At 56.0% G+C, this 19,308-nt stretch overlaps 15 non-coding genes across 15 annotated transcripts; all 15 read left to right on the forward strand.

The window, feature by feature from the left end:
• The first annotated feature begins 7,610 nt into the window (after nucleotides 1–7,610).
• TRNAK-UUU (transfer RNA lysine (anticodon UUU)) lies at nucleotides 7,611–7,683 on the forward strand. Its single transcript has one exon. It is a non-coding gene; the product is annotated as a tRNA-Lys (tRNA).
• A 557-nt stretch (nucleotides 7,684–8,240) lies between these two features.
• Nucleotides 8,241–8,312, forward strand: TRNAP-AGG (transfer RNA proline (anticodon AGG)). Its single transcript has one exon. It is a non-coding gene; the product is annotated as a tRNA-Pro (tRNA).
• Nucleotides 8,313–8,899: 587 nt separating this feature from the next.
• Nucleotides 8,900–8,972, forward strand: TRNAK-UUU (transfer RNA lysine (anticodon UUU)). Its single transcript has one exon. It is a non-coding gene; the product is annotated as a tRNA-Lys (tRNA).
• Nucleotides 8,973–9,529: 557 nt separating this feature from the next.
• On the forward strand, nucleotides 9,530–9,601 carry TRNAP-AGG (transfer RNA proline (anticodon AGG)). The gene has a single exon. It is a non-coding gene; the product is annotated as a tRNA-Pro (tRNA).
• A 582-nt stretch (nucleotides 9,602–10,183) lies between these two features.
• On the forward strand, nucleotides 10,184–10,256 carry TRNAK-UUU (transfer RNA lysine (anticodon UUU)). Its single transcript has one exon. It is a non-coding gene; the product is annotated as a tRNA-Lys (tRNA).
• Nucleotides 10,257–11,472: 1,216 nt separating this feature from the next.
• On the forward strand, nucleotides 11,473–11,545 carry TRNAK-UUU (transfer RNA lysine (anticodon UUU)). The gene has a single exon. It is a non-coding gene; the product is annotated as a tRNA-Lys (tRNA).
• Nucleotides 11,546–12,102: 557 nt separating this feature from the next.
• TRNAP-AGG (transfer RNA proline (anticodon AGG)) lies at nucleotides 12,103–12,174 on the forward strand. The gene has a single exon. It is a non-coding gene; the product is annotated as a tRNA-Pro (tRNA).
• Nucleotides 12,175–12,756: 582 nt separating this feature from the next.
• Nucleotides 12,757–12,829, forward strand: TRNAK-UUU (transfer RNA lysine (anticodon UUU)). The gene has a single exon. It is a non-coding gene; the product is annotated as a tRNA-Lys (tRNA).
• A 1,216-nt stretch (nucleotides 12,830–14,045) lies between these two features.
• Nucleotides 14,046–14,118, forward strand: TRNAK-UUU (transfer RNA lysine (anticodon UUU)). Its single transcript has one exon. It is a non-coding gene; the product is annotated as a tRNA-Lys (tRNA).
• A 557-nt stretch (nucleotides 14,119–14,675) lies between these two features.
• On the forward strand, nucleotides 14,676–14,747 carry TRNAP-AGG (transfer RNA proline (anticodon AGG)). The gene has a single exon. It is a non-coding gene; the product is annotated as a tRNA-Pro (tRNA).
• A 582-nt stretch (nucleotides 14,748–15,329) lies between these two features.
• TRNAK-UUU (transfer RNA lysine (anticodon UUU)) lies at nucleotides 15,330–15,402 on the forward strand. The gene has a single exon. It is a non-coding gene; the product is annotated as a tRNA-Lys (tRNA).
• A 1,216-nt stretch (nucleotides 15,403–16,618) lies between these two features.
• On the forward strand, nucleotides 16,619–16,691 carry TRNAK-UUU (transfer RNA lysine (anticodon UUU)). The gene has a single exon. It is a non-coding gene; the product is annotated as a tRNA-Lys (tRNA).
• A 557-nt stretch (nucleotides 16,692–17,248) lies between these two features.
• TRNAP-AGG (transfer RNA proline (anticodon AGG)) lies at nucleotides 17,249–17,320 on the forward strand. The gene has a single exon. It is a non-coding gene; the product is annotated as a tRNA-Pro (tRNA).
• Nucleotides 17,321–17,902: 582 nt separating this feature from the next.
• Nucleotides 17,903–17,975, forward strand: TRNAK-UUU (transfer RNA lysine (anticodon UUU)). The gene has a single exon. It is a non-coding gene; the product is annotated as a tRNA-Lys (tRNA).
• A 1,216-nt stretch (nucleotides 17,976–19,191) lies between these two features.
• Nucleotides 19,192–19,264, forward strand: TRNAK-UUU (transfer RNA lysine (anticodon UUU)). The gene has a single exon. It is a non-coding gene; the product is annotated as a tRNA-Lys (tRNA).
• Nucleotides 19,265–19,308: the final 44 nt, after the last annotated feature.

Below are 19,308 nucleotides of genomic sequence, written 5' to 3' on the forward strand. Positions count from 1 at the left end.
GCTGTATTAAGTTGAAATGAAGTAAAAAACATAGGAAACTAATAAGCTTAACAATGCATATATCAATGCAAATAATGTCCGCTAGCAATAATTCTAGGGCTGAAAGAGCAATCAAGTAAAGAAATAATTCCCTTATATATGAAGAGAAAATAATGCGCGTATAGTTTTCCAGTAGATGGGCATGATGATCACTGAGAGATGTACTATACTCATGCATGATCAAGATATATATGTTTCCATCACTGAATAACAGCAAACATTTATAAGTGTCTTATGGCTATTGAACAGAATGGTTGGATATGTTTTCTCTGGCATTTCTAAACCAATCATGGTGGATTCTTGGGAAGATATTGAATAGGTACAGATTACTCTATGCTCAATGCTCTCCTTCTATAGTTTCTATTTCTGCCATTGTTGGAGACAGAATACTGGGCTAGATGGACCATTGGTCTGACCCAGTGTGGCACTTTGTATATTTTTATGTACATTACAAGATGGTATACATGCATAAATATTCAAATTGAGCCTTTCAGAATCAAACTTCTAAGGTGTTCCAAGTGAAAGGTAAAAAAAAGAAAAACAAGAAAGGGTAAGACTTCAAACCTATCTTACAGCGTGTCCTCCCTTTCTTCTTGGGGCTTTCCCTCAGTTCAAACAATTCCCCTACCAGATGAGATTGGTGAGAGATACTTTTCTTATATCTTAAGCAGTTATTTTGTACTTCTAATGCTTCCATTTAATTTTCCCTTCAGAGAACTGCATGGTGAGGAGTTTCAAAGACAAAGAAATCAAAATGATATACGTGAGGAGAAACTGAAATATGGATAATATGAACAGTACAATACATGGAAACAAAAGGATTTGAAAAAGAAAAGTAGGAAAATGGACAACAGGAGAATATATAAAATTGACTGAAAAAGAGAAACCAATGTAGTGTTCCAAAGAAAAAGCTGAAAGAAGTCGTAATAAGACAAAAATAGGAGTTGCCAATGTGAAAAGAACTGTGGAATAGAATGAATTGGGACAGAGGGGATGTAGCGTTAAAGATGTATGCAAAATCACTTTCTGACAAACCTGAATAAATAGCATGATATGCCTCAAAGTAATAGCAAGTAAGGTGGAATACTAAATACAATAGAGGAGTAGGATGGCAAGCTCCTGTAAAACAGAAAATATTCTTTCTTAATTTTCTATTTTATTCTGTTTCTTTTGTCATTCTTTCCATATATTTTCTCTCTTTGTCAAGCCTGGCTTTAAAAACCTCCAAGGATGGAGGTTCTACCACTTCTCTAGGTAACCAGTTCCAGTGTTTCACCACCCTCCTAGTGAGAAAGTTTTTCCTAAATCCAACTTAAACCTCCCTTGCTGAATCTTGATCTTCTATCTTCCGTTTGCATATTCCTTATCTTGGTGTCTTTTCACCTGTTACGGTATTGGTACTGTCCCATCCTTGCATGTGCCAAATGATATAACTTTGCACTGCATACATTGCCATAGTATCTAATCCCATTTTCACCTTTCCTTCAAATCCCCTCTAATATACTTCTGCAAAGCATTTGAGCACTGATTTCTGCATGATTGTTATATAACCTACAACTCATAGTAACTCTATAAATGTTTAAATCGTATTATCCATTGCGGAGAGTAAACATTGGTACCATGGGTCTGGTATGTTTTCCCAGAAATGGGAAGTAATGATATAATTTCAGTTACTGAAATAATAAAATAAGAAAGAACAAATGTCCTGTCTCCATGAAAGACTGTTGCTGTGTGTCTCCTTTGTAGCACACTGTATCAGAAAATGGCAGCTTTCCCAGCACAAGGAAATGTACAGGTACTGTAAAGAAGAGGCAGAGCCAAAAAAATATAGAATTGCATATCTTGTGGAATCGTGGTTCCTTATATTTCATATACTACTAAGCAGACTATTTGTATGCTGTAAAGAAATAAAAAGCCATGTTTTATTTTTTCAATGTTTCTATTTTAATATTGAATTTATTTTAATTTTAATATGGAATTAGGTAGAAGGTCCATCAGGGTGGCATTACATTCTAGAATAAGAATAGAATTAAACTAGACTGATAATACAGTATTCACAATGAAATATTGACCTCATTTATGCATCTAGTACACAGAAGAACACATTCAGAATGTTATGCAGTGGATAGTTCACAAATCAATACATTCCAGAATTAAGATTGCCTCTGCAAATTTAATTCAGCCCCTTTGATAATGCATGATAAGATACATCTTTAAATAACAGGGTCTTGTATTTATTTTTCCATGGGATGCAGCTCATAGATGATCATTTATGTAGTACTCTAATAAGAAGGGATTGTGTTTTAAAAATAAAATGATAGATCTCTGACCCATAAAGTTTATGAAGTAGCTGTTTTTTCCCTGTTTTATGATATCGCTCCTCAACCCAAGAGTACATTGCTCTTTTTTGCTGCTATATAACCAGTATTATTTTTATTCTTTATTTGTATTATAATAGCATCTAGAGCTTCCAAATGAGACTAGGGATTCATTGTAAATGGTGTCTGTGGCCAATTCTGCAGTTATAGAATAGCTTAAAAGCGGCTTTTGTTATAATACATTCATTCATACTATTTCCCCTTTTGTTATCTTACTTGGTAAGAACATATTATTCAGGTACATCTCCCTTCCTAGGTAAGAAGAAGAACAGAGATATTAAGGTTATCTTGAAATAATACTTTCCTCAGTTATATGCATTCAGTGACTTACATAGAAACAAGATCTTTCCTTATGCTATTGATATTTGGAGAAACTAAACCAGTCTTTGTCTTCTTAGTGCAGGGGTGGGCAAAATGCGGCTTGGGGACTGGATGTGGCCCACCAGGCCATTCTATCCGGCCCACGGGGCCCCTAAAAAATTTAGAAAATGAATATTTATCTACCCTGGGCTGCATGTCATGTGGCCCTCGATGGCTTGCCAAAACTCAGTAAGCGGCCCTCTGCCCAAAATAATTGCCTGCCCCTGTCTTAGTGCGATCGTTATTGTGTTTGAAACCCTCCTAAGATTTGTCATATTGAGGGCTGTTTGCACCCCCTATTAGCTGAATTTTTAAAGACACCTCATTTTTTCTTTCCCAGTTAATTATTCTATATTTAATAGGGCTATGTGAAATTTTTACCACTGTTTCATTTTGAAGCTGTTTCAATGTGTTTTGAGCTCACAATGGAGCAAAAGCCTTTGAAACAGCTTTGAAATGAAACAAGGAACTCGAAATATTCCGAAAGTTATGAAACATTTTGAGTTTCGAAGCCAGGCTTACTTGGCTTCAGTGCCGGTTCCAGCTGTTATCCAGCAGGCAGATGGGGGGCCCACTCGCACCCCAGGGAGAGCTGCAGGGCTGTGCTGGACTCTTCCCGGGGCTGCGGGCCCCCGATCTGCCTGCTGGATGACAGGAGGCTGGTGCTGCCACCTGGGATTGGTGCTGGGCACAGCCTGCACCCAGTGCTGGTGAAGATTGGTACTGCCGCTGACCCAGCTGGCAGCAGCAGCCTCCTGTGATTCACCAGTTAGATCAGTGGCCCGCATACCTGGGAGAAGTCTGACACAGCCCCTGAAGCCCTTCCAGAGGTGTGGACAAGCCCCCGATCTACCTGCTGGATGACAGGAGGCTGGTGCTGCCGGTTGGGGCCAGTGGCAGCACCGATCTTCCTGGCATGGGCTGCACCCAGCGCTGGTCCCAGCTGGCAACACCAGCCTCATGTGATCTGGCAGGCAGATTGGGGGACCCCCACACCCTCAAGAGGAGTTGGCGGAGCCCTGCAGCTCTCCCAGGGGTGTGGGGGGCCCCTGATTGGCCTGCCGGATCACTGGAGGCTGCTCTTGCTGCTTGGAACAGCACTGGGTTCAGCCCGCACCCAGCACCGGAAAGATCAGTACTTTTGCTGGCCTCAGCCAGCAGCACCAGCCTCCTGTCATCCGGCAGGCAGATTGGGGGCCCACCCGTATCCCTGGGAGTGCTGTGGGGGCTGTGCTGGACTGCTCCTGGGGGTGTGGGTCTCCAATCTGCCTGACAGATAACAGGAGGCTGGTTCTGCCTCCTGGGGCCAGCAGCGGGGCCTGGGGCAAATCAGCTCATGTGGGGACCTGCCTCCATCCTTCATGAGCTGATATGCCCCGGGCCCTGTACCAGAGCTGACCCGAGGAGGGTGTGGCACTTGGGGCAAATCAGTTTGTGCGGGGACCCTCCCCGATCCTGGGGTGGAGGTGGGTCTCCGCAAAAGCTGATTTGCCCCGCACCCCACTACTGGCCCCAGGTGGCAGAACCAGCCTCCTGTCATCCGGCAGGCAGGTTGGGGGTCCACACACCTGGGAGCAGTCCAGCACAGCTCCTGCAGCCCTCCTGGGGATGCAGGCAGGGCCCCCGATCTGCCTGCTAGATGACAGGAGGCTGGTGCTGCCAGCTGGGTCAGCAGCAGCACTGATCTTCCCAGTGTTGGCTGTGGCCTGCGCCCAGCGCCATCCCGGGCAGCAGGAGTAGCTTCCTGTGATCCAGCAAGCCAATCAGGGGTTCCCCGCACCCCCAAGAGGGCTGCAGAGCTCTGCCAACTCCTTCTGGGGGGGCAGGGGGCACCTGATGTGCCTGCCAGATCACAGGAAGCTGGTGCTGATGGCTAGGACCAGCGCTGGACACAGTCCATGCTGGGAAGGTTGGTGTTGCCGCTAGCCCCAGCCAGCAGAACCAGCCTCCTGTTATCCAGCAGGCAGGTCAGGGGCTTGCCCACTTCCCCGGGAGGGCTGTGGGGGCTATGCTGGACTTCTCCTGGGGGTGTGGGCCCCTGATTTCCCTGCTGGATCACAGGAGGCTGGTGCTGGTGGCTGGGGCCAGTGGCAGCACCAAACTTTCCGGTGCTGGGTGTGGGCTGTGCCCAGCTCTGATCCCAGGCAGCAGCACAAGCCTCCTGTCATTCGGCAGGCAGATCAGGCTCCCCTAGAGGAATCCAGCATAGTCCTGCATCCCTCCTGGGGGTACGGGCAGGCCCCTGATCTGCCTGCTGGATGACAGGAGGCTGGTACTGCTGGCTGGGACCAGCGCTGGGTGCAGTCCATGCCAGGAAGATCAATGCTGGCACTGGCCCCAGCAACCAGCACTAGCTTCCTGTCACCTGGCAGGCAGATTGGGGGCATGCTCGCTCATGCTGGACTCCTTCCAGGGGATGCGGGACCTCAATCTGTCTGCCAGATCACAGGAGGCTGATGCTGCCAGCTGGGGCCAGTGGAAGCATCGATCTTCCTGGCGTTGGATGTGAAATAGCCTATGGGTGAAACGTCAAAACATCATCGAGAGAGTGAAACATTTGGATGAAATGAAATGGAACGGTGCTTTTAAAATGAAACAAAACTTGAAAAGAAACACTGTTTTGTCAAAACGAAAGTTGAAGTGGAATGGTGCTGTTTCACACAGCCCTAATATTTAAGCTGTTTATATGATTGTCAACACATAAAAGTAATGAGAAAGGTAATCGCAATGCTCTGGGAAGCTGAGGATTTATCCATCAGGTTCCTAGAGGGTGTGTTTACATGAGATGCTTGATGTGCATTAGGCTAATTGAGTGCACATTACAGTGTCATGCAAAAACCATACTGTTACACTAACGTGTTAGTCTACTGCACATTAACTATCACAAAAACAGTGTGCAATTGCACTAATACGCAGTAGGTCATTTACTGCACCTTCCTTTTGCAAATACTAAATTAATGCACAGTAAGCACTGCACGTTAATGAACGTGTAGATGCACCCACAGTGTAATTTACAAAGACCTCCCACTAACTTGATTATGGAAAGTTCAGAATACATAATAAAATATTTTAAATTGTACTTCGGGGGTAAGGCTACATTTCTGTATATTTATATAGGAACTAGAACAATGAGACCCTGAATCTGGTACCAGTGCAGCAATAAATGTTAACTAGTAATAATGAATAATAATTTAGCAGCACTGTTCCAAAAGTCATAGGGAATATTAATTATGTCAACCAATTTCAAAAGGATTGTAAAATACAAATGGTTTTATGGTGTAGGCCCTGGGCTATGATTCAGGAAATCTACATTAAATTCTTAGCACTGCCAATTACTTTATATATGACCCCTGGAAAATCATTTAATCTTATTCTGACCCTATTCCATATCTGCATAATGGGGATAAATGGTTCCATTCTTTCATTCTTTGTCTGTAAATATTTTGGGATAGGAGCAATCTTTTGCCATGTGTTAGTACAGTATTCAGCACAAAAGAGTTCAGATCAAGGTTGAGTATAATTATGACAGTATAGAAAATTCCAAGCTTCTTAAAACAAGAATATGTGAAATTCTCTCATTTGAGCAAGTTATTTTCATTTTTACAAAACTACTTTTTATTTCTTGATGATTGTGTCACTACATTTCAATATGTTCCATAATCATGTTACAGATGGGCAATTACACTTTCTACAGGGATATGTTCTACAAGTTTGTTTTGGGTTTTTTTAAAGTTCAACAAAACACAGAATTGGTGATTTTTTTGTAGTTCTTTGTAAATATCTTGAATATGCAGGGACTTATTTAGCTTAAACATATTTTTGCCTTGTAACGCAAAGTTGTACTCTTAATAATACTCAATGTCATCCAGAATAAATAATGGAATACAGTAACTGTCTATTAAGGGTCAATATTTTTTTCTGTATAAACGAGAATTATTTACTTTAATTAACAATAAAAATGCTGTAAGTATGGTGCATCCTAAAAAAAGCATATGTAAAGATGAAATTTCTTCCTTTCTTGAAAAATATTTGCTGAAATAAAACTATTAAAAAACAAAATCACATAAACAACACATTAGCTGAGATGGTCAGCAATATGCAGGTCAAATGCACACATTACAGCAGGGCCAGGCAACTATTCCAGGCGGAGAGCCGCTTACTGACTTCTGGAAAGCCATCAAGGGCTAAATGATAGGCAGCAAAATATTAATATGTGATATTTTCTAGTAGCCCAAAGGGCTGTTGGGACACATCAGGCTATCAGGATGCATTTTGCCCACCCCTAGTCTAGGGGCATGGGAGGCAGGTGAGGAAAGGACAGCAGGTGCTCCTCCCTCTCACCGTCATTGCCTCCCAAATTCACCCCAAGCCTGGCCTCCCAGTGCATCTCTTGGGGCCACCGGCGCCTGGCATTCGGTCTTGGCCTGCTTGGAGGCGAGCCGGGCTGTGGGGGTGGTCAGAAATCAGGGCCCGGCGCTGCCCCGCCCCTCTTGGGCAGGGCCCCTGGGTCCCACTTGGGTCAGGTGACTACATGTGCATGGGTGTGGCCAAAGAGCTGGGGGAGCCATCGTCAGGGAGGCATGTCCTTGAGCGAGGAGTCTTCTGGGCAGAGTTTGGGGAGTGCAGGGGCAGTGGTGTGGACATGTGGCAGGGGCTGCCCATGCCAGGAGCTGGAACCAAGCTGGAGGAGAAAAGTGTGCACTCCGCTATGCAAGAGAGTGCCAGAGGAGCCAGAAGGAGTCCTCGTGGCCTGGCCTAGCTTGTTTGGTTGGGCCTGGGGCGGGGGCGGGTGGCAAGCGCGGCGAAGAGAGGGAGGCCGGGCTTTTGGGCGTGGCCTGGATAGCTCAGTTGGCAGAGCTTCAGACTTTTAATCTGAGGGTCCAGAGTTCAAGTCCCTGTTCAGGCGCAGGTGGGGCCTTGTGCTAGGCTTGCCCCTTTGAAGGTGTGAGAGAGAGACCTGGTTCTGGCCCAGCTGCTGGTTCTGAGGGGTGTGCGTGTGGCTCCCCTTTTCCTGCTGCTTGGCCTACAGCCACTGATTGCACTGGGAGCAGCCCAGGGCTCCCTTTGTGGTCCCACCCATGGGGGGCAGTTGAGGAAAGGGCAGCAGGTGCTCTTCCTTCTCGCCGTCATCGCAAGCCCCGTGGCTGAAGCAAAATCAGGGCTTCTGCAGGAAAGGGGCCCTGCCCTGCCCACCCCAAGCCTGGCCTGCCAGTGCATCTCTTGGGACTACCGGCGCCTGGCATTTGGCGTCCCCTCCAAGTCCCGGTTGGCAGCAGAGGACGTTGTGGCCCGAGCGGAAGGGATGCTCTTCAGAGCTCGCTATGGGGGAAGAGCCGCAAAGGGACCCATGGATCTGCGAGGCAGTGCTGGAAAGCCCCGCCTCGCAGATCCATGGCACCAGAGGGTCCCATGCCACCGGCACCTGAAATGTGGCAGGGCAAAGGGGCGTGTGGGCAGTCCCCTGGCTCGTTGGTCTAGGGGCATGATTCCTGCTTAGGGTGCAGGAGGTCCCGGGATCAACTCCCGGACGAGCCCTGCTCTGCTCCCTGCTGAGGGAGCCGGGTTGCCCCTTTTGTGCCGCTCCAGAGGCAGGTGGGGCCATTTCCCTTTTGAGGCTGGTGCATGGCCCAGAGCAGGGAGCTTTAGTTACCTGCTTGCCCCATCTCCCTGGCCCCCACGCCCATAGTGTTGTGGGACGGTGGCGGTGGAGGAGGCGAGGCGAGGAGAGGCGGGCCGTGGGGGTGGTCAGAAATCAGGGCCTGGTGCTGCCCCGCCCCTCTTGGGCAGGGCCCCTGGGTCCCACTTGGGTCAGGTGACTACTTGTGCATGGGTGTGGCCAAAGAGCTAGGGGAGCCATCGTCAGGGAGGCATGTCCTTGAGCGAGGAGTCTTCTGGGCAGGCTTTGGGGAGTGCAGGGGCAGTGGTGTGGACATGTGGCAGGGGCTGCCCGTGCCAGGAGCTGGAACCCAGCTGGAGGAGAAAAGTGTGCACTCCGCTATGCAAGAGAGTGCCAGAGGAGCCAGAAGGAGTCCTCGTGGCCTGGCCTAGCTTGTTTGGTTGGGCCTGGGGCGGGGGCGGGTGGCAAGCGCGGCGAAGAGAGGGAGGCCGGAGTTTTGGGCGTGGCCTGGATAGCTCAGTTGGCAGAGCTTCAGACTTTTATTCTGAGGGTCCAGCGTTCAAGTCCCTGTTCAGGCATAAATGGGGCCTTGTGCTAGGCTTGCCCCTTTGAAGGTGTGAGAGAGAGACCTGGTTCTGGCCCAGCTGCTGGTTCTGAGGGGTGTGCGTGTGGCTCCCCTTTTCCTGTTGCTTGGCCTACAGCCACTGATTGCACTGGGAGCAGCCCAGGGCTCCCTTTGTGGTCCCACCCATGGGGGGCAGTTGAGGAAAGGGCAGCAGGTGCTCTTCCTTCTCGCCGTCATCGCAAGCCCCGTGGCTGAAGCAAAATCAGGGCTTCTGCAGGAAAGGGGCCCTGCCCTGCCCACCCCAAGCCTGGCCTGCCAGTGCATCTCTTGGGACTACCGGCGCCTGGCATTTGGCCTCCCCTCCAAGTCCCGGTTGGCAGCAGAGGACGTTGTGGCCCGAGCGGAAGGGATGCTCTTCAGAGCTCGCTATGGGGGAAGAGCCGCAAAGGGACCCATGGATCTGCGAGGCAGTGCTGGAAAGCCCCGCCTCGCAGATCCATGGCACCAGAGGGTCCCATGCCACAGGCACCTGATATGTGGAAGGGCAAAGGGGCCTGTGGGCAGTCCCCTGGCTCGTTGGTCTAGGGGCATGATTCCTGCTTAGGGTGCAGGAGATCCTGGGTTCAACTCCCGGACGAGCCCTGCTCTGCTCCCTGCTGAGGGAGCCGGGTTGCCCCTTTTGTCCCGCTCCAGAGGCAGGTGGGGCCATTTCCCTTTTGAGGCTGGTGCATGGCCCAGAGCAGGGAGCTTTAGTCACCTGCTTGCCCCATCTCCCTGGCCCCCACGCCCATAGTGTTGTGGGACGGTGGCGGTGGAGGAGGCGAGGCGAGGCGGGCCGTGGGGGTGGTCAGAAATCAGTGCCTGGCGCTGCCCCGCCCCCCTTGGGCAGGGCCCCTGGGTCCCACTTGGGTCAGGTGACTACTTGTGCATGGGTGTGGCCAAAGAGCTGGGGGAGCCATCGTCAGGGAGGCATGTCCTTGAGCGAGGAGTCTTCTGGGCAGACTTTGGGGAGTGCAGGGGCAGTGGTGTGGACATGTGGCAGGGGCTGCCCGTGCCAGGAGCTGGAACCCAGCTGGAGGAGAAAAGTGTGCACTCTGCTATGCAAGAGAGTGCCAGAGGAGCCAGAAGGAGTCCTCGTGGCCTGGCCTAGCTTGTTTGGTTGGGCCTGGGGCGGGGGCGGGTGGCAAGCGCGGCGAAGAGAGGGAGGCCGGGCTTTTGGGTGTGGCCTGGATAGCTCAGTTGGCAGAGCTTCAGACTTTTAATCTGAGGGTCCAGGGTTCAAGTCCCTGTTCAGGCACAGGTGGGGCCTTGTGCTAGGCTTGCCCCTTTGAAGGTGTGAGAGAGAGACCTGGTTCTGGCCCAGCTGCTGGTTCTGAGGGGTGTGCTCTTGGCTGCCCTTTTCCTAATGCTTGGCCTACAGCCACTGATTGCACTGGGAGCAGTCCAGGGCTCCCTTTGTGGTCCCACCCATGTGGGGCAGGTGAGGAAAGGGCAGCAGGTGCTCCTCCCTCTCGCCGTCATCGCAAGCCCTGTGGCTGAAGCAAAATCAGGGCTTCTGCAGGCAAGAGGCCCTGCCCCGCCCAGCCCAAGCCTGGCCTGCCAGTGCATCTCTTGGGGCTACCGGCGCCTGGCATTTGGCGTCCCCTCCAAGTCCCGGTTGGCAGCAGAGGACGTAGTGGCCCGAGCGGAAGGGTTGCTCTTCAGAGCTCGCCATGGCGGAAGAGCAGCAGGGGAAGCTATGGATCTGCGAGGCCGGGCTGGGAAGTCCCGCGTCGCAGATCCATGGCACCAGAGGGTCCCATGCCACAGGCACCTGAGATGTGGCAGGGCAGAGGGGCGAGTGGGGAGGTCCCTGGCTTGTTAGTCTACCGGCATGATTCCTGCTTAGTGTGCAGGAGGTCCTGGGTGCAACTCCCTGACGAACCCTGCTCTGCGTCCTGCCGAGGGAGCCGGGTTGCCCCTTTTGTCCCGCTCCAGAGGCAGGTGGGGCCATTTCCCTTTTGAGGCTGGTGCATGGCCCAGAGCAGGGAGCTTTAGTCACCTGCTTGCCCCATCTCCCTGGCCCCCACGCCCATAGTGTTTTGGGACGGTGGCGGTGGAGGAGGCGAGGCGAGGAGAGGCGGGCCGTGGGGGTGGTCAGAAATCAGGGCCTGGTGCTGCCCCGCCCCTCTTGGGCAGGGCCCCTGGGTCCCACTTGGGTCAGGTGACTACTTGTGCATGGGTGTGGCCAAAGAGCTAGGGGAGCCATCGTCAGGGAGGCATGTCCTTGAGCGAGGAGTCTTCTGGGCAGGCTTTGGGGAGTGCAGGGGCAGTGGTGTGGACATGTGGCAGGGGCTGCCCGTGCCAGGAGCTGGAACCCAGCTGGAGGAGAAAAGTGTGCACTCCGCTATGCAAGAGAGTGCCAGAGGAGCCAGAAGGAGTCCTCGTGGCCTGGCCTAGCTTGTTTGGTTGGGCCTGGGGCGGGGGCGGGAGGCAAGCGCGGCGAAGAGAGGGAGGCCGGAGTTTTGGGCGTGGTCTGGATAGCTCAGTTGGCAGAGCTTCAGACTTTTATTCTGAGGGTCCAGCGTTCAAGTCCCTGTTCAGGCATAGATGGGGCCTTGTGCTAGGCTTGCCCCTTTGAAGGTGTGAGAGAGAATCCTGGTTCTGGCCCAGCTGCTGGTTCTGAGGGGTGTGCGTGTGGCTCCCCTTTTCCTGCTGCTTGGCCTACAGCCACTGATTGCACTGGGAGCAGCCCAGGGCTCCCTTTGTGGTCCCACCCATGGGGGGCAGTTGAGGAAAGGGCAGCAGGTGCTCTTCCTTCTCGCCGTCATCGCAAGCCCCGTGGCTGAAGCAAAATCAGGGCTTCTGCAGGAAAGGGGCCCTGCCCTGCCCACCCCAAGCCTGGCCTGCCAGTGCATCTCTTGGGACTGCCGGCGCCTGGCATTTGGCCTCCCCTCCAAGTCCCGGTTGGCAGCAGAGGACGTTGTGGCCCGAGCGGAAGGGATGCTCTTCAGAGCTCGCTTTGGGGGAAGAGCCGCAAAGGGACCCATGGATCTGCGAGGCAGTGCTGGAAAGCCCCGCCTCGCAGACCCATGGCACCAGAGGGTCCCATGCCACAGGCACCTGAGATGTGGCAGGGCAAAGGGGCCTGTGGGCAGTCCCCTGGCTCGTTGGTCTAGGGGCATGATTCCTGCTTAGGGTGCAGGAGGTCCCGGGTTCAACTCCCGGACGAGCCCTGCTCTGCTCCCTGCTGAGGGAGCCGGGTTGCCCCTTTTGTCCCGCTCCAGAGGCAGGTGGGGCCGTTTCCCTTTTGAGGCTGGTGCATGGCCCAGAGCAGGGAGCTTTAGTCACCTGCTTGCCCCATCTCCCTGGCCCCCACGCCCATAGTGTTGTGGGACGGTGGCGGTGGAGGAGGCGAGGCGAGGCGGGCCGTGGGGGTGGTCAGAAATCAGTGCCTGGCGCTGCCCCGCCTCCCTTGGGCAGGGCCCCTGGGTCCCACTTGGGTCAGGTGACTACTTGTGCATTGGTGTGGCCAAACAGCTGGGGGAGCCATCGTCTGGGAGGCATGTCCTTGAGCGAGGAGTCTTCTGGGCAGACTTTGGGGAGTGCAGGGGCAGTGGTGTGGACACGTGGCAGGGGCTGCCCGTGCCAGGAGCTGGAACCCAGGTGGAGGAGATAAGTGTGCACTCCGCTATGCAAGAGAGTGCCAGAGTACCCAGAAGGAGTCCTCGTGGCCTGGCCTAGCTTGTTTGGTTGGGCCTGGGACGGGGGCGGGTGGCAAGCGCGGCGAAGAGAGGGAGGCCGGGCTTTTGGGTGTGGCCTGGATAGCTCAGTTGGCAGAGCTTCAGACTTTTAATCTGAGGGTCCAGGGTTCAAGTCCCTGTTCAGGCACAGGTGGGGCCTTGTGCTAGGCTTGCCCCTTTGAAGGTGTGAGAGAGAGACCTGGTTCTGGCCCAGCTGCTGGTTCTGAGGGGTGTGCTCTTGGCTCCCCTTTTCCTGCTGCTTGGCCTACAGCCACTGATTGCACTGGGAGCAGTCCAGGGCTCCCTTTGTGGTCCCACCCATGTGGGGCAGGTGAGGAAAGGGCAGCAGGTTCTCCTCCCTCTCGCCGTCATCGCAAGCCCTGTGGCTGAAGCAAAATCAGGGCTTCTGCAGGCAAGAGGCCCTGCCCCGCCCAGCCCAAGCCTGGCCTGCCAGTGCATCTCTTGGGGCTACCGGCGCCTGGCATTTGGCGTCCCCTCCAAGTCCCGGTTGGCAGCAGAGGACGTAGTGGCCCGAGCGGAAGGGTTGCTCTTCAGAGCTCGCCATGGCGGAAGAGCAGCAGGGGAAGCTATGGATCTGCGAGGCCGGGCTGGGAAGTCCCGCGTCGCAGATCCATAGCACCAGAGGGTCCCATGCCACAGGCACCTGAGATGTGGCAGGGCAGAGGGGCGAGTGGGGAGGTCCCTGGCTTGTTAGTCTACCGGCATGATTCCTGCTTAGTGTGCAGGAGGTCCTGGGTGCAACTCCCTGACGAACCCTGCTCTGCGTCCTGCCGAGGGAGCCGGGTTGCCCCTTTTGTCCCGCTCCAGAGGCAGGTGGGGCCATTTCCCTTTTGAGGCTGGTGCATGGCCCAGAGCAGGGAGCTTTAGTCACCTGCTTGCCCCATCTCCCTGGCCCCCACGCCCATAGTGTTTTGGGACGGTGGCGGTGGAGGAGGCGAGGCGAGGAGAGGCGGGCCGTGAGGGTGGTCAGAAATCAGGGCCTGGTGCTGCCCCGCCCCTCTTGGGCAGGGCCCCTGGGTCCCACTTGGGTCAGGTGACTACTTGTGCATGGGTGTGGCCAAAGAGCTAGGGGAGCCATCGTCAGGGAGGCATGTCCTTGAGCGAGGAGTCTTCTGGGCAGGCTTTGGGGAGTGCAGGGGCAGTGGTGTGGACATGTGGCAGGGGCTGCCCGTGCCAGGAGCTGGAACCCAGCTGGAGGAGAAAAGTGTGCACTCCGCTATGCAAGAGAGTGCCAGAGGAGCCAGAAGGAGTCCTCGTGGCCTGGCCTAGCTTGTTTGGTTGGGCCTGGGGCGGGGGCGGGTGGCAAGCGCGGCGAAGAGAGGGAGGCCGGAGTTTTGGGCGTGGCCTGGATAGCTCAGTTGGCAGAGCTTCAGACTTTTATTCTGAGGGTCCAGCGTTCAAGTCCCTGTTCAGGCATAGATGGGGCCTTGTGCTAGGCTTGCCCCTTTGAAGGTGTGAGAGAGAGACCTGGTTCTGGCCCAGTTGCTGGTTCTGAGGGGTGTGCGTGTGGCTCCCCTTTTCCTGCTGCTTGGCCTACAGCCACTGATTGCACTGGGAGCAGCCCAGGGCTCCCTTTGTGGTCCCACCCATGGGGGGCAGTTGAGGAAAGGGCAGCAGGCGCTCTTCCTTCTCGCCGTCATCGCAAGCCCCGTGGCTGAAGCAAAATCAGGGCTTCTGCAGGAAAGGGGCCCTGCCCTGCCCACCCCAAGCCTGGCCTGCCAGTGCATCTCTTGGGACTGCCGGCGCCTGGCATTTGGCCTCCCCTCCAAGTCCCGGTTGGCAGCAGAGGACGTTGTGGCCCGAGCGGAAGGGATGCTCTTCAGAGCTCGCTATGGGGGAAGAGCCGCAAAGGGACCCATGGATCTGCGAGGCAGTGCTGGAAAGCCCCGCCTCGCAGATCCATGGCACCAGAGGGTCCCATGCCACAGGCACCTGATATGTGGCAGGGCAAAGGGGCGTGTGGGCAGTCCCCTGGCTCGTTGGTCTAGGGGCATGATTCCTGCTTAGGGTGCAGGAGGTCCCGGGTTCAACTCCCGGACGAGCCCTGCTCTGCTCCCTGCTGAGGGAGCCGGGTTGCCCCTTTTGTCCCGCTCCAGAGGCAGGTGGGGCCGTTTCCCTTTTGAGGCTGGTGCATGGCCCAGAGCAGGGAGCTTTAGTCACCTGCTTGCCCCATCTCCCTGGCCCCCACGCCCATAGTGTTGTGCGACGGTGGCGGTGGAGGAGGCGAGGCGAGGCGGGCCGTGGGGGTGGTCAGAAATCAGTGCCTGGCGCTGCCCCGCCCCCCTTGGGCAGGGCCCCTGGGTCCCACTTGGGTCAGGTGACTACTTGTGCATGGGTGTGGCCAAAGAGCTGGGGGAGCCATCGTCAGGGAGGCATGTCCTTGAGCGAGGAGTCTTCTGGGCAGACTTTGGGGAGTGCAGGGGCAGTGGTGTGGAGATGTGGCAGGGGCTGCCCGTGCCAGGAGCTGGAACCCAGGTGGAGGAGAAAAGTGTGCACTCCGCTATGCAAGAGAGTGCCAGAGGAGCCAGAAGGAGTCCTCGTGGCCTGGCCTAGCTTGTTTGGTTGGGCCTGGGGCGGGGGCGGGTGGCAAGCGCGGCGAAGAGAGGGAGGCCGGGCTTTTGGGTGTGGCCTGGATAGCTCAGTTGGCAGAGCTTCAGACTTTTAATCTGAGGGTCCAGGGTTCAAGTCCCTGTTCAGGCACAGGTGGGGCCTTGTGCTAGGCTTGCCCCTTTGATGGTGTGAGAGAGAAACCTGGTTCTGGCCCAGCTGCTGGTTCTGAGGGGTGTGCTCTTGGCTCCCCTTTTCCTGCTGCTTGGCCTACAGCCACTGATTGCACTGGGAGCAGTCCAGGGCTCCCTTTGTGGTCCCACCCATGTGGGGCAGGAGAGGAAAGGGCAGCAGGTTCTCCTCCCTCTCGCCGTCATCGCAAGCCCTGTGGCTGAAGCAAAATCAGGGCTTCTGCAGGCAAGAGGCCCTGCCCCGCCCAGCCCAAGCCTGGCCTGCCAGTGCATCTCTTGGGACTGCCGGCGCCTGGCATTTGGCCTCCCCTCCAAGTCCCGGTTGGCAGCAGAGGACGTAGTGGCCCGAGCGGAAGGGTTGCTCTTCAGAGCTCGCCATGGCGGAAGAGCAGCAGGGGAAGCTATGGATCTGCGAGGCCGGGCTGGGAAGTCCCGCGTCGCAGATCCATAGCACCAGAGGGTCCCATGCCACAGGCACCTGAGATGTGGCAGGGCAGAGGGGCGAGTGGGGAGGTCCCTGGCTTGTTAGTCTACCGGCATGATTCCTGCTTAGTGTGCAGGAGGTCCTGGGTGCAACTCCCTGACGAACCCTGCTCTGCGTCCTGCCGAGGGAGCCGGGTTGCCCCTTTTGTCCCGCTCCAGAGGCAGGTGGGGCCATTTCCCTTTTGAGGCTGGTGCATGGCCCAGAGCAGGGAGCTTTAGTCACCTGCTTGCCCCATCTCCCTGGCCCCCACGCCCATAGTGTTTTGGGACGGTGGCGGTGGAGGAGGCGAGGCGAGGAGAGGCGGGCCGTGGGGGTGGTCAGAAATCAGGGCCTGGTGCTGCCCCGCCCCTCTTGGGCAGGGCCCCTGGGTCCCACTTGGGTCAGGTGACTACTTGTGCATGGGTGTGGCCAAAGAGCTAGGGGAGCCATCGTCAGGGAGGCATGTCCTTGAGCGAGGAGTCTTCTGGGCAGGCTTTGGGGAGTGCAGGGGCAGTGGTGTGGACATGTGGCAGGGGCTGCCCGTGCCAGGAGCTGGAACCCAGCTGGAGGAGAAAAGTGTGCACTCCGCTATGCAAGAGAGTGCCAGAGGAGCCAGAAGGAGTCCTCGTGGCCTGGCCTAGCTTGTTTGGTTGGGCCTGGGGCGGGGGCGGGTGGCAAGCGCGGCGAAGAGAGGGAGGCCGGAGTTTTGGGCGTGGCCTGGATAGCTCAGTTGGCAGAGCTTCAGACTTTTATTCTGAGGGTCCAGCGTTCAAGTCCCTGTTCAGGCATAGATGGGGCCTTGTGCTAGGCTTGCCCCTTTGAAGGTGTGAGAGACAGACCTGGTTCTGGCCCAGCTGCTGGTTCTGAGGGGTGTGCGTGTGGCTCCCCTTTTCCTGCTGCTTGGCCTACAGCCACTGATTGCACTGGGAGCAGCCCAGGGCTCCCTTTGTGGTCCCACCCATGGGGGGCAGTTGAGGAAAGGGCAGCAGGTGCTCTTCCTTCTCGCCGTCATCGCAAGCCCCGTGGCTGAAGCAAAATCAGGGCTTCTGCAGGAAAGGGGCCCTGCCCTGCCCACCCCAAGCCTGGCCTGCCAGTGCATCTCTTGGGACTGCCGGCGCCTGGCATTTGGCCTCCCCTCCAAGTCCCGGTTGGCAGCAGAGGACGTTGTGGCCCGAGCGGAAGGGATGCTCTTCAGAGCTCGCTATGGGGGAAGAGCCGCAAAGGGACCCATGGATCTGCGAGGCAGTGCTGGAAAGCCCCGCCTCGCAGATCCATGGCACCAGAGGGTCCCATGCCACAGGCACCTGATATGTGGCAGGGCAAAGGGGCGTGTGGGCAGTCCCCTGGCTCGTTGGTCTAGGGGCATGATTCCTGCTTAGGGTGCAGGAGGTCCCGGGTTCAACTCCCGGACGAGCCCTGCTCTGCTCCCTGCTGAGGGAGCCGGGTTGCCCCTTTTGTCCCGCTCCAGAGGCAGGTGGGGCCGTTTCCCTTTTGAGGCTGGTGCATGGCCCAGAGCAGGGAGCTTTAGTCACCTGCTTGCCCCATCTCCCTGGCCCCCACGCCCATAGTGTTGTGCGACGGTGGCGGTGGAGGAGGCGAGGCGAGGCGGGCCGTGGGGGTGGTCAGAAATCAGTGCCTGGCGCTGCCCCGCCCCCCTTGGGCAGGGCCCCTGGGTCCCACTTGGGTCAGGTGACTACTTGTGCATGGGTGTGGCCAAAGAGCTGGGGGAGCCATCGTCAGGGAGGCATGTCCTTGAGCGAGGAGTCTTCTGGGCAGACTTTGGGGAGTGCAGGGGCAGTGGTGTGGAGATGTGGCAGGGGCTGCCCGTGCCAGGAGCTGGAACCCAGGTGGAGGAGAAAAGTGTGCACTCCGCTATGCAAGAGAGTGCCAGAGGAGCCAGAAGGAGTCCTCGTGGCCTGGCCTAGCTTGTTTGGTTGGGCCTGGGGCGGGGGCGGGTGGCAAGCGCGGCGAAGAGAGGGAGGCCGGGCTTTTGGGTGTGGCCTGGATAGCTCAGTTGGCAGAGCTTCAGACTTTTAATCTGAGGGTCCAGGGTTCAAGTCCCTGTTCAGGCACAGGTGGGGCCTTGTGCTAGGCTTGCCCCTTTGATGGTGTGAGAGAGAGACCTGGTTCTGGCCCAGCTGCTGGTTCTGAGGGGTGTGCTCTTGGCTCCCCTTTTCCTGCTGCTTGGCCTACAGCCACTGATTGCACTGGGAGCAGTCCAGGGCTCCCTTTGTGGTCCCACCCATGTGGGGCAGGAGAGGAAAGGGCAGCAGGTTCTCCTCCCTCTCGCCGTCATCGCAAGCCCTGTGGCTGAAGCAAAATCAGGGCTTCTGCAGGCAAGAGGCCCTGCCCCGCCCAGCCCAAGCCTGGCCTGCCAGTGCATCTCTTGGGACTGCCGGCGCCTGGCATTTGGCCTCCCCTCCAAGTCCCGGTTGGCAGCAGAGGACGTAGTGGCCCGAGCGGAAGGGTTGCTCTTCAGAGCTCGCCATGGCGGAAGAGCAGCAGGGGAAGCTATGGATCTGCGAGGCCGGGCTGGGAAGTCCCGCGTCGCAGATCCATAGCACCAGAGGGTCCCATGCCACAGGCACCTGAGATGTGGCAGGGCAGAGGGGCGAGTGGGGAGGTCCCTGGCTTGTTAGTCTACCGGCATGATTCCTGCTTAGTGTGCAGGAGGTCCTGGGTGCAACTCCCTGACGAACCCTGCTCTGCGTCCTGCCGAGGGAGCCGGGTTGCCCCTTTTGTCCCGCTCCAGAGGCAGGTGGGGCCATTTCCCTTTTGAGGCTGGTGCATGGCCCAGAGCAGGGAGCTTTAGTCACCTGCTTGCCCCATCTCCCTGGCCCCCACGCCCATAGTGTTTTGGGACGGTGGCGGTGGAGGAGGCGAGGCGAGGAGAGGCGGGCCGTGGGGGTGGTCAGAAATCAGGGCCTGGTGCTGCCCCGCCCCTCTTGGGCAGGGCCCCTGGGTCCCACTTGGGTCAGGTGACTACTTGTGCATGGGTGTGGCCAAAGAGCTAGGGGAGCCATCGTCAGGGAGGCATGTCCTTGAGCGAGGAGTCTTCTGGGCAGGCTTTGGGGAGTGCAGGGGCAGTGGTGTGGACATGTGGCAGGGGCTGCCCGTGCCAGGAGCTGGAACCCAGCTGGAGGAGAAAAGTGTGCACTCCGCTATGCAAGAGAGTGCCAGAGGAGCCAGAAGGAGTCCTCGTGGCCTGGCCTAGCTTGTTTGGTTGGGCCTGGGGCGGGGGCGGGTGGCAAGCGCGGCGAAGAGAGGGAGGCCGGAGTTTTGGGCGTGGCCTGGATAGCTCAGTTGGCAGAGCTTCAGACTTTTATTCTGAGGGTCCAGCGTTCAAGTCCCTGTTCAGGCATAGATGGGGCCTTGTGCTAGGCTTGCCCCTTTGAAGGTGTGAGA

This window comes from Alligator mississippiensis, chromosome 1, assembly GCF_030867095.1.
Source record: "Alligator mississippiensis isolate rAllMis1 chromosome 1, rAllMis1, whole genome shotgun sequence".
Classification (NCBI taxonomy): Eukaryota; Metazoa; Chordata; order Crocodylia; family Alligatoridae; genus Alligator; species Alligator mississippiensis.